Source organism: Pinus tabuliformis, chromosome 3_1, assembly GCF_031772625.1.
Source record: "Pinus tabuliformis cultivar Carrire ecotype Pingquan chromosome 3_1, CPIR1, whole genome shotgun sequence".
Classification (NCBI taxonomy): domain Eukaryota; kingdom Viridiplantae; phylum Streptophyta; class Pinopsida; order Pinales; family Pinaceae; genus Pinus; species Pinus tabuliformis.
In genome coordinates this window covers 616,011,469-616,023,404 of record NC_142301.1, presented here as the reverse complement: position 1 = coordinate 616,023,404, position 11,936 = coordinate 616,011,469, and the positions used below count along the sequence as shown (strand labels likewise).

General features: G+C 38.3%; 1 pseudogene across 1 annotated transcript; it reads left to right on the top strand.

Annotated features, from left to right (window-relative positions):
- Window positions 1-488: 488 nt before the first annotated feature.
- LOC149188508 (cinnamoyl-CoA reductase-like SNL6) lies at window positions 489-3,882 on the top strand (annotated as a pseudogene). The gene is made up of 6 exons (XR_016255818.1): window positions 489-1,124; window positions 1,396-1,547; window positions 1,642-1,833; window positions 2,720-2,873; window positions 3,125-3,316; window positions 3,521-3,882. The product of XR_016255818.1 is annotated as a cinnamoyl-CoA reductase-like SNL6 (transcript).
- Window positions 3,883-11,936: the final 8,054 nt, after the last annotated feature.

Below are 11,936 nucleotides of genomic sequence, written 5' to 3'. Positions count from 1 at the left end.
ACATGCTGTAAATCTTCTTCTGCATCCCTTAATAATGTATATTCTCAAGTACTTTTGTTTTTCTATGTAGTATCCATTCAACTGTTGTAAATCACACTAATTATAATGGCAAATACATTGCATTGAATTGCACCTGGTTATCTCTGTATTAGGAGTAGTCTACCTAGGCGGTAGAATGGCCCGTTTTCCGTCACCGGCCGGAAAATCGTCCGGCTCCGGCCACCGGGAATGTCTCCGCCCTCCGCCACCCTCCCCTAGCTCCGCCACCCTCCTTCTCCGCTTCTCCGCCACCCTCCCCTGGCAATCCTGACATTCCCTGCCAGGGCCTGACAAAAAATCGGATTCGGATCGCAGAGAATGGGGCCTGACAAAAAATCGGATTCGGATCGCAGGGAATGGGGCCTGACATCCCCTGACAGACTACTCCGATCGGGGACGAGCTATTGCAGCCGCGGTGTATTGTTCCGGGGAGCTCCTTATTCCGGTTCCAATTCGAATTGTCACCCGCGCGCTGCAATGCATAATCATAACCCTGTTGCAATTGTATGAAAGAACCTGACCAAGATTGCAATCTACTCCGATCGGTTTCTGGAACAGCTAATTCTCACCCGCGCGCTGCAATGCATAATCATAACCCTGTTGCAATTGTATGAAAGACCCTGACCAAGATTGCAATGCATAATCGCCACGGAACCCATACGGAACCCTAAGCCAAATTGAATGAACTCCTGCATTGCTCACCGGTCCTTCTTTAAGCCTCCCACCTGCACCTACGACACGCATTAAACATGCCGACGATCCCCAACTCATTCCTAATTGTTCGATCTTCCCTTTTAAAGCCCCTCCCTGGCCTTCATTCCAGGTCACAGAGTTGTTCGTGCAGTGCTAGGAGGAGGAGGAGCAGCGTTGCAATTGGGGAAAATTTCAAAATCAATAACGAGAGGACAGAAGTAAGTTTGTGGAAATAGCAACCATGCCGGTGTTTCCTTCTGGTCTGGACCCCTCTGAGGGCAATGGCAAGGTCGTTTGTGTCATGGATGCGTCCAGTTATGTAGGTTTGTGGATTGTTCAGGGCCTTCTGCAACGAGGCTATTCAGTGCATGCCACTGTGCAGAGAGACGCTAGTATGTTTATTTATTGAAAAGAGAACAAGATTTTCTAGTTTCTTGATGAATTTCAGGTTAAGATGAATCTCTATGAATCTCAGATTTTAAACCAAGCTTGATGTGTTTTTGTTTTCAAAACCCTAAGGATAAAAATATGGAAGTTGCCCCATTCCATCCCTATTTTGAATTCCCAGTCACTTTGAAATTGAGCTGAAGGTTTTTAGATTTCGTTTCGAGTGACCTTATAGTATGTTGGGCATTCTTCATTGATGATTTTGAATGCTGGCAGGCGAGGTTGAGTCTCTCAGAAAATTGCAGGGGGATCGATTGCAGATCTTCTATGCAGATGTCTTGGATTATCACAGCATTACTGATGCGCTCAAGGGCTGTTCTGGTCTGTTCTATACCTTTGAGCACCCTCAGAGTGCTGCAGGCTATGATGTAAGTTAGTGAACCTTTCAGTTAAAGATGTGGGCATTTTGGTGTCTGTCTTGGAGGGTTGAATATTTGATAGATGTGAACTTGTGTAATACAGGAAGTGATGGCAGAAATTGAAGTACAAGCAGCCCACAATGCACTGGAAGCGTGTGCTCAGACTGAGACCATTGAGAAAGTTGTGTTCACTTCTTCTGTGGCTGCAGCAATTTGGAGAGAAGATGGAGACTACAAGGTTAATGCCCTTGACGAGAGGCATTGGAGTGATGCAAATCTTTGCAGGAAATTGAAGGTCTGTATGTGTGATTATTGTATATGTCAAAAAGTTAGGTTTTGGTTATGCAATCTAAGTAAGTAACTCAGAAGTTTGCAATGTTGCATCTAGAGTTGCTTTGATCAGATTAGTTACTTAATCTATTAAATCTAATAAGTAACTTAAAAGTTTGCATTTACAGTTTTTCAATTCCAGTCAGCAATAGGATGGAAGCCATGATAGTAATATATTTGATATCAGCTCAACATGTCACTAGTGGGAATTGAATCTGGGTGAGGAGAGACATAATTGCTCCTTCCAAAGTGGCCATATTTTAGTTTATCCAGGGTCATATTTTAGTTTATTCAACATCATAATACATTCTACTCGGCTATACAGTGTATCTTGCTTCTCTAAGTCCCCATATCCAATTAGTTTTTGGCGTTTTGTAATTGCGTAATGATAATACATGCTATATATCGCACCTAACTTTGCAACAATACATATCCAACTGATCTTGCCTCTTAAGATTGCTGAAGTGATAACACATTCTAGACAATAGAGTGCATCTATCTTCTCTATATGCAACAATCCATATGCAATTCATTTTCGCCCTTTTGAAGTTGCCCAGGCTATAAATGCATCAAATAAGAGAGAATCTACATATGCAACCATTTCTAAATCTTTGGTGCATATTAGAGCAGGGCTAAAATGGCTTTGTGCTAAGTATATATATATTTTACAGAGAGAAACTATATGTATTGGGGTGAGGTATTCATCATTTTTTCACGGGGTATATGTATAAACTTTGGGAGTTTCTCAAAGATTGTGAAGTTCAAAGCCTGCCCAGTTTAATAACAGTATTCCAAACCTTGAAGTGATCTGTGGTATTCTGTTCTAATTATACAATATTTCCTGTTCACAGTTGTGGTACGCATTAGCCAAGACACTGTCAGAGAAGGCTGCATGGGCGCTGGCAATGGACAGAGGGTTGAATATGGTGACAATCAACGCATCTCTGATTGTAGGACCTGGCATCACATACAAAAGCTCAGGATCTACCATTGCATATCTTAAAGGTGAGGATGAGAGATCTGCATACCATATAGACTCTGCTTTAAAGCATACAAATATGGTATAGTAATCCTCTGGAGAGGATCTAATCCATAGAGGTGCAATATATAATTTAGTTTGCTTACAATTGCGAGTCCTTGTAGCACAGGGGCAGCACATATAAATATGGAATATTCGAAAAGGATTTAATCTCTGTAAGTGCAATACACAGTACATAAGCTAGTTTATTTACAGGTGGAGGTCTTTATGATTGCAGGGGCTGCACAAATGTATGAGAAGGGCACTTTAGCTAGTGTGGACATAAGTTTTCTAGCGGATGCACATATATGTGCTTATGAAGATCCATCTGCCTATGGGAGGTATATTTGTTTCAATCAAATAGTCAGTAAGGCAGAGGATGCTGTCAATTTAGCACAGAGCTTGCGTCACCTGATACGTTCCCTGATAGGTACAGAGCAATTATTTATTCTTCAGTTATTAAAATCACTGAAGATTCTGTATCTGCAAGATTTGAAATGGGTTTGTTTACATAATGATATTTTATCACAATTATTGTGTCACAATGAAACCAATCATACATAGCTGCTGTCCAAAGATAAATATGAATTTTGCATTATTTATTTGATTTTTTTGTTGTATAACTTGGTAACAGATTTGAAGACTCAACGGTCTACCAACAGCGTCTGAGTAATAAGAAGTTGACTGGATTGATGGTTGGATATGGAAATCGTGCAACCCTAAGCAGCGAACTGTAAGGGACGGGGGGGTGGCTTTTCCCCATGTTTACAGCTCATCAGCAGCCATGAATGAGGGGCACAAGAAAACTTGGGGAGATTACATGTTCAGACTACATGCATTATTGTACATCATGTAATATAATTTTCCCTTTTAGGTTCGTTGGAATGTTGGCAATAAGTCGATTTTCTTCACGACGAGCATTAAAGTCTCAACCTTCATTTGATAGTTGGCAACAGCCCTAAGTCGATTTCCATAACGACCAGCAATGAAGTTTTAGCCTGTCACTAAGGCTTTCAACCATGCGCATTTTTTTGTTAATTGCTGAAGTAAAATCTATTTCCTGCTTTCTTGCAAAAGTGCAAGCAAACTTTGTTGATGGGCTGTTTGGTGTGTGAATAAAAAGTGCTATACCCCACATTCTGGAATTGTTTTATCATTATGAAAGTTCCTCCTGTTTGTTTTACCATTATGGGCAGTTACACTCTTCCTTAACACAGCTTGCACTCTCCCTTATCATGAGCTGTGTTATGAATGAATGGAATGTGTAATGTTTGTTTATATGTGAAAATTTGTTACGTAAGGCCTTTTGCTTATATTTGCAGCCATCATTTTAATGATGTTTTTGTTTTTTTTGGTTTTAATCTTTATATATATTTGAGTGTGTTTTTATTTTTAAAGAAGCAGAAAAGATTATTTTTAATTAATTGGATTATTATGTAAAAATCCTTGAACCATTTATCTGAATAATCCACAAACATCTGGCAGGAAAGAGTAGATTTCCATTTCTGCCAAATGCATTTGGATCAACTAATAATTTATTTGAATAAATCACTGACATTTGTAAAATGGTGGATTATCATTATAAAAGGAAAAAAACGCTAAACAAATAATTTTTATATCCTGTTTTATTGATTTAATATGTTGTAACTGGTTAAAGTTCAAAGGAGTGGTTTATGTATGCCAGTTTTGTGGGAAGTGTCCTGACTCCACAGAAATTCTCACTTGTATATAGGATTGTAATAAGTGGAAAAGTGATTCTTCTCGCTTTTAAATTCTTCTCTCGTGTTTGCAATTGGCTTTATATATGCCAGTTTTGTGGGAAGTGTCTTGATTAAGAAAAACTCTACAGATGTTCTCTGTCACACATCTACTAACTAATAGAAGTTCATAAAAAGTGATTCTTCTCGCTTTTAAATGCTTCTCTTGTGTTTGCAATTGGTTTTATATATGCCAGTTTTGTGGGAAGTGTCTTGATTAAGAAAAACTCTAGAGATATTCTCTGTCACACATCTACTAACTAATAAAAGTTCATAAAAAATTTATTTACCACATACCATAATATTATATGGTCAATATCTTGACCAATGTTGTTAAAAGCGCGACCAGGATTAAATCGGCGCCGGGAATGAAGCGGAAAAAATCGGAAAAAGCGGGAAAAAAGCGTTTGGTACAAAAATATTCATTTTTTTTCATTTTTTTCAATTTTTTTAATATCTAAACCATCTACAACATAAAATAAATACATTGACACATAAATATGATAAGAAAACTAATATATAAGATGTTTAATATCATTTCTAGCGCTAAAATCACACATAACATTGAATCATGTCCTGAATAGTAAATCCTGAGTCCTGACTCCTGAGTCCCAGCTCAGCCTCAAAATATCAACAAAAAATATGATAATGTATCTCATCATGTCATAATGTCATAGACTCATATAAAATAAAATGAAAGTCTAATCCTATTGATTTCCTCTGCCCCTCTTGCGAGAAAATGTCACAGCTTTCTCTTTCCCTCTAGATGTAGATGCTGGTGGAAATGGCAATGGAGTCTGATGTGCTCTAGAAGCTGAAGAACTAGAAGTATGAGCTACAGGAGGTAGACCACGTCCTCTACTGGTCCTAGTGGTAGCCCGGGTAGGCGGTGTCACCTCCTCCTCCTGCTCCTCCTCCTATTCACCTGCTCCTCCTCCTGCTCCTCCTCCTCCCCCTCATCCTGCATTAACCAATCATCAGTAGAATCCATGGGAGGCCTCTCGGCCTCAAACCTCCATGCAGCAGTGGTTTCAATCCCATCCAATGAGATGGCATCCACATTAGGTGTCCTCTCAAGTTGCCTCACCCACAATCGAAGATTGTAGTAGACGTAGACCATGTCATTAAGTCGCTGGGACTCCAACCTGTACAAAGATCATGAAATAATAATTAATAAATCCAAATTTTCATTATAAATCGTGCTGCCATGGACCCCCGAGATTTTTTACGAAAAAAGCGTGCTTTTTTCAAAAAAAGCGGCAAAAAAAAATTTAGGCGCTTTTTTCCCATAAAAAGCGCGATTTAATCGCGCTTTTAACAACACTGATCTTGACAAATGAAAAAAAAAATTATTTACCACATACCATAATATTATATGGTCAATCTTGACAAATGAAAACGTAAGACTTGTAACTCGTTATTGTGACTTTACATAAATTATAGTGTGAATGTTCGTTTTAAAACAACTAATGAAATTTGTCATTAGAATTGGTTTACGACCTGAAAAGGTCACTGTCAGGCCAGTACATATGTTATTACAGCACTCTTTTGATAATTACGAATCATGAACCTTACACTGCGTTGCATATTGCACTTTGGTGATGATACCAATTTTACGCAGGGGCTTTGATGAAGCTTGCAACAACGACACCACTGCTAGGCTTTGCTGAGTCTGTTTTCTCTTCAGAAAATATAAATTTTTCCCTCATAGAGTATACTTGTTGATCCTCCTTCAAGTTGTCTTCCGTTATGGTTTCATAATCAATCTGCAGTCATGATTTTATTAGGTTGGTAATAAGGTGAGTGAGTAGCATTGAATGGAATATCTACATCATACCACTATCTACCTATGTATTCAAAGCAACATCTTCATACTGCTTCTTCCAATGGTAAGGTGGCCTTGTTAAGAGGAATTGGCAAATGTGGGGCAAGGTGCAAAATAATTTTGAATGTTCCTTTTCTCTTGGTTCACCGTTCACTTTCATGGTGAGGAGGAACATAAAGAAAGGAGACCCTAAAATTGTTAGAAGGGAGAGAGGAAGATCCTTTAAATTCAACACCAGAATTTGGTTGTGGTAAGTTGACTCTTTCTCCCTATTTTGGCATTTATCTCTTTTTTCCTTGCCCCCCCCCCAAACTTTATGTGTTTCGTGCAATATCTGCAATACATCTCCTCATCAACAAGCTTAAAATGGATCCATTACTGCTTTTGACTCTTGGGGCCTTGGTAAAATTTAAATGGAAAGAAATCTACAAATTCAAATATGCAACATCGCAAACCCTATTTTAATATGCAAAGTTCAAAGTCCAAACTTAAAACTAGTAAAAGGTTGAAAGTACAAAACTTAAAACACAGATTTCAGACCTCCAATTTCGTGAGAGAATTAAATAAGGACAAATTTAACTTTAGCATGGAATGAGATTAATGAGCAGTGGACACAAGAATCCGGTTTACAACTCCAACATGCTTGAAGATGGGATCTACCACAAACTGCCCAAGAGAAATGTCAAACAAGCTCCAAGCTCACTCTAAATCACAACTCTTCAACATTGCTCCCAAACTCCAAATGTAGGGCTTAGGGTACTAGTAAAAGGTTGAAAGTACAAAACTTTAAACACAGATTTCAGCTCTCCAATTTCATGAGAGAATTAAATAAGGGCAATTTTAACTTTAACATATCTTGGAATGAGATCAATGAGCAGATTCAATGAGCAGTGGGCACAAGAATCTGGTTCACAACTCATCCAGCATGCTTGAAGATAGGAGATACCAAATCTACCACAAACACCCCAAGATAAATGCCAAACAAACTCCAAGCTCACTCTAAATCACAACTTTTCAACATTGCTCCAAAACTCCAAATGTAGAGCTTAAGGTGCTAGATATTAGGTTTTAGTTTTTTTATTTGATTTTTTCCTTAAAAAATGTGTCACCCTATGGTTTAGGGTGCTAGGAATTAGGTTTTTGTTTTTTTAATTCATTTTTTCAAACAAAAAAATGTGTCACCAAAGTGGTACAAGCTCAAGTTGACTTGATTAGGAGGTAACTCAACCAAGTCCAAGACCAAGCAAGCCAAGATTAAAAACACTACTCTCAAGTAGCAAGGGAGCCATATCCCTTGCTAAGTTGAGGCTAGAAAGCACATCTCAAACTGAATTGAGTCCCTAAGAATTGACCCCATGATCATGATATCTTCTCCTCAAAAGAGGAAGTGATCATTCAAAAGAGCATTTTTTGATGCATTGAAAATCATAATCTTCATCTTACTAATGTTAAATATCAACTTTCAAAGATCACAAAAATTGGATATGGCTTCAACGTATCTTTGCAACCCCTCTAGCAAGGAGGCCAAGAGGATCACATCATTGACAAATAGACACAAGAAGATCAAGATATGGTGTAGAAGACAACCATCCCCATCCTCTAGGTGCTCTCAAAAAAAGGATTCCAACACATCAATGCAAAATTTGAAAAAGATTCAATGAGATTGGACATAGAGATTGAGCACCTCTATTTGAACCCTATAGTGCTTCTGATGAAGTCTAGGAGGCTGTAGGGGGTGCAAAGACAACCAAGAACCAACTCAAGAGTCAAAACCTTGTGATGGCAACCAAATGGGTTTCTGATATGCCCATGTCATGCAACCTCTGAAACAAGGCCTTTCTTACGACCAAATCAAACATCTATTGAAAGTCCACAAAATAACATGAGATTTTTTAATAGAGATGGTAGGCCTCTTAACTGACAACATTAAGTGCAAAGATATGATCAATGGTCTAAGACTCTCTACATTGAATATTGCCTATCCTCTGGCCTGAAGGTAATTCTACTCAAGCTCATCTGGATTCTGATAGTCGCAAATGCAAGATTGTAGAAAAAATCTTGGAAAAATTGTCCAATTGTGATGGTCCTATAATTAATTTGAAGCAGCTTCGGATTTGAAAATCATATGGACGTTAAAGTGGGACCTAAAAATACAGCATGATTAAAGAAATCAGCAATGTGAAAGTTGAGAGAGTGAATACCATGCTTGAGGAACTCAAGCTGCAAGTCTTCCTCATCAGCATACAGCCTAGTACTTATAAAGTTGACAACTCTCCTAATGCCACCACATGAGAAAATATATGACAATAGAATGGGAGAAGAGGTGATGTGAACTAGTCGTTGCCTAGGGATATCACAAGGGAGTTACATGCACCAAGGATCTATATCAGGTGGGACAGCAATTTGTCTAGGGAAAGGGGTGCATCCAAGGGCCTTAGGTGAATGGAAGAGGTCTTCACGAAGCTCACATCTTCTTATGGAAAGGAATTCTTGGTATTTATGACAGAGCAAGACAATGGTAAGAGGTCTATGGAGGAGTTTACACTCCTTATCATAACAGCAATTCATGGGGCAGAGGTCAGGTTTAGGAACTCCAGAGAGCGTCCTGATGGTATGGGGGTAGTTACAAACTCTGTCTAGCCTCTTACTCCACTGTGCACATAACCCATTCTAGGTAATTTAATGGACAATTTGGAAAATTTTCCACCGATATTTCTATATGCAAATGATTTGAAAGATATCTTTAACAGTTACCCAAGCCATAGGAAGACATTCTTCTCAGTTTAGCTATATATTACTGAATATTACTTTGGCATATCTGCGCCTAGTTTATTCATGCTTTGTAGCGGTCTATGCATGAGCTTCCATTGTTTTCGAATTTCATCTTAATCAGATCTAGATCAACCATTCCTTTTATAATTACTCTTTAGAATTTCAAACTGTTGTCAAAAAATGAAGAGCATCCATGGGTACCACACTTGAATGGTAAAAGTTAATGATAGAAGTGTTAGCAATAATAAGCATCTGTAAAGATCACCAACAACAAAGTATGATTCAGTTGGCTCATTAGGGGAACCTTCAGATCGGTAGTGTAATGGGAAACTGGAAACTGTTCGTACATTGAAGCTTACAGGTAATTATTCTCCAGCAGAAACTAAGGAAATTTTGGTGATTTTGAGATAGTCCACACTTACCATGAGAAGATCATAATTGTAAATGAGAATACGAAAGCAGTAACAGAAGTTTTTCTTCAGGCAGCTAAGCTGAATGCATTAGAGCAGGATTTCTCAAGCCTGCTTCAGATGGTTCCAGTTTGGATAATTTAACAAAATTTTAAAACTTATCATCTGTATTTTTGCTACTCTAAATATTAAAGTCCATATACAGAATTTAGTACTTGTAAAAGTCAGCCTTATCAAACATGGGTAAGGCCCAATCTATGGTCTGATGTCTGATCCTCACAAGACATTAGACTGAGCTGGGTATTTTAAAGCCCAGTTTTTATTTGTAAAATTATTAAAATTTGAAATATAAAATATTGAACACCTTTTTTAATGGGATAAAAATTGTCAATTGTTCATGTGGTGAGATCTGTACATTACGTCTGAAATAACAGGCATTGAGTTTTCCCTTTTCATAGAAAAAAAATCAACAATCGTCTTTGTAGTATGCCCATTCCATTGTGAATTGCTCATGGAGGTGCTTTCCTGCAGATGCTGTCATATTATTAAACAAACTGAATTCCCCAGTGACTTCTCCATAAATATTTATTGCTTTCTTCTACATAAACTAAGTTATGTTTTCTAAAACAGCCCTTCCTGGTCTGCAGCTAATCGCATGTTGCCTATAGCTTGAAAGTATATCATTAAAACCTCTGCGCATTGCTATAAGTGAATGTAAAAAAATGTTGGCACATTGATGACTATGGATGCTGCAATCCTTCTGTGTATGAAATAGTACAATATTGAAGTCATTGTGCCTTGACCAGAAAAGCATTTATATCAAATTAAAATAAAAGTTAATCATCACCACATCTTCCACATATGTCAACATAGGCATTGCACTTTAGAAGCATGAATAAGAGAAACATTCAGCGTATCAACAGGCATGTAGAATGCACTGGCCACCGTTATCCCTTGTCTAAATGCTACTGGTGCACCTTTTTGGATTCCCCAACGTCATAGTTACTCTAGGGCAGAGTTGACATTATATCCATTGATAGTTGAGATTCATCATTTGAGAGCAAAGTCTGCTTGGAAAAACTAAAATAATCCCTAACAGCTAAAGCCAGAAAAGAAGACACTAAGACTACATTAAAAGATCCTCAATTCTTTTAAGAATAAATAAAAGATTGAAGTGTTTGATCATATGCTGTAGGACTACAAGAGCAAATAGCCCCGAGGGTTGCTCAATTAGTTCAACCATCTGCCCAAGACATGTTGCCAACAATGAGGCCTTAGGTCACAAGTTAGAATATGGCTGGGTTCTATTATCCCACTTGTTAGTTGGGGTTCATATACTATTCAGTGCAGCATTCACACCATTGTAAGCCCAAGGTCACATGTCAGAGCTATGTAAAAACCATTTGAGGCCCTGTATTAGGCATCCTAGACCTGTGCCTTTGCTATTAAGTTTGTATTCAATTGTTTGGTCGGACCATACCCTATCCCTTTAAGTTCCACTTGAGGTCACTTTCGTCCCTAACTGCATTGAAGGGCTTTAGGTGAACTTTCTTCAGGGTTCATGTTTTTATGGGAGCCTGCATTTGTGGGGGTGATCACCTGGTGTATGGGCCAGTCTAGCTCATGTCAATACTTAGCTCCAGAGTCTATAAGTCTATAGGTGACCTTGGCTTCGATGCAATGTTCCTCAGACAACTTTCAAAGCAAAATCCACTTATGAAACACAAATCCACTCTGAGTCTTTGCACTGGAATGATAACTATGGGCTATCAGTTCAATAAGTTGAAACCTCAGGCTTCATTTTGGACTGTAGCCATTCTGGACAGCTCTGACTGACCAGGGAAGTCTACCAATTTGTTTTCATGACTGCTATAGGTATTGATGTAAAAGCAATGACATGAGCTTAGATGCATCCCTTACTCTTTATAAAAAGGAGACTGTGTGTGTACTTGGAAAGATACCCGTAACCTCAATGGAGTAGAAAGGGTTCTTGGTACGCTACACACAGGGGTTCCAGGTTACAAGTTAAGGAGAATTTGGTATTTAGGTTGATTACATCTCTTTATGGTTTAAAACAAGTTCCAAGGACCTACTATAAAATATTTGACAAATATCTTATACTATCAAGATCCAAATCTCTAAAGAGGCGATGTTTTTGCCCTGAAAATAATGGAAATTCCTTGGTTGCTTGAGAATATCCCTGCAAAAGTGAAGGGTTGTTCAACGAGTATAGAGACAGCATGCAATGACTTTCCAAATGGATCGCCACCAAAGAGGAAGACTGCA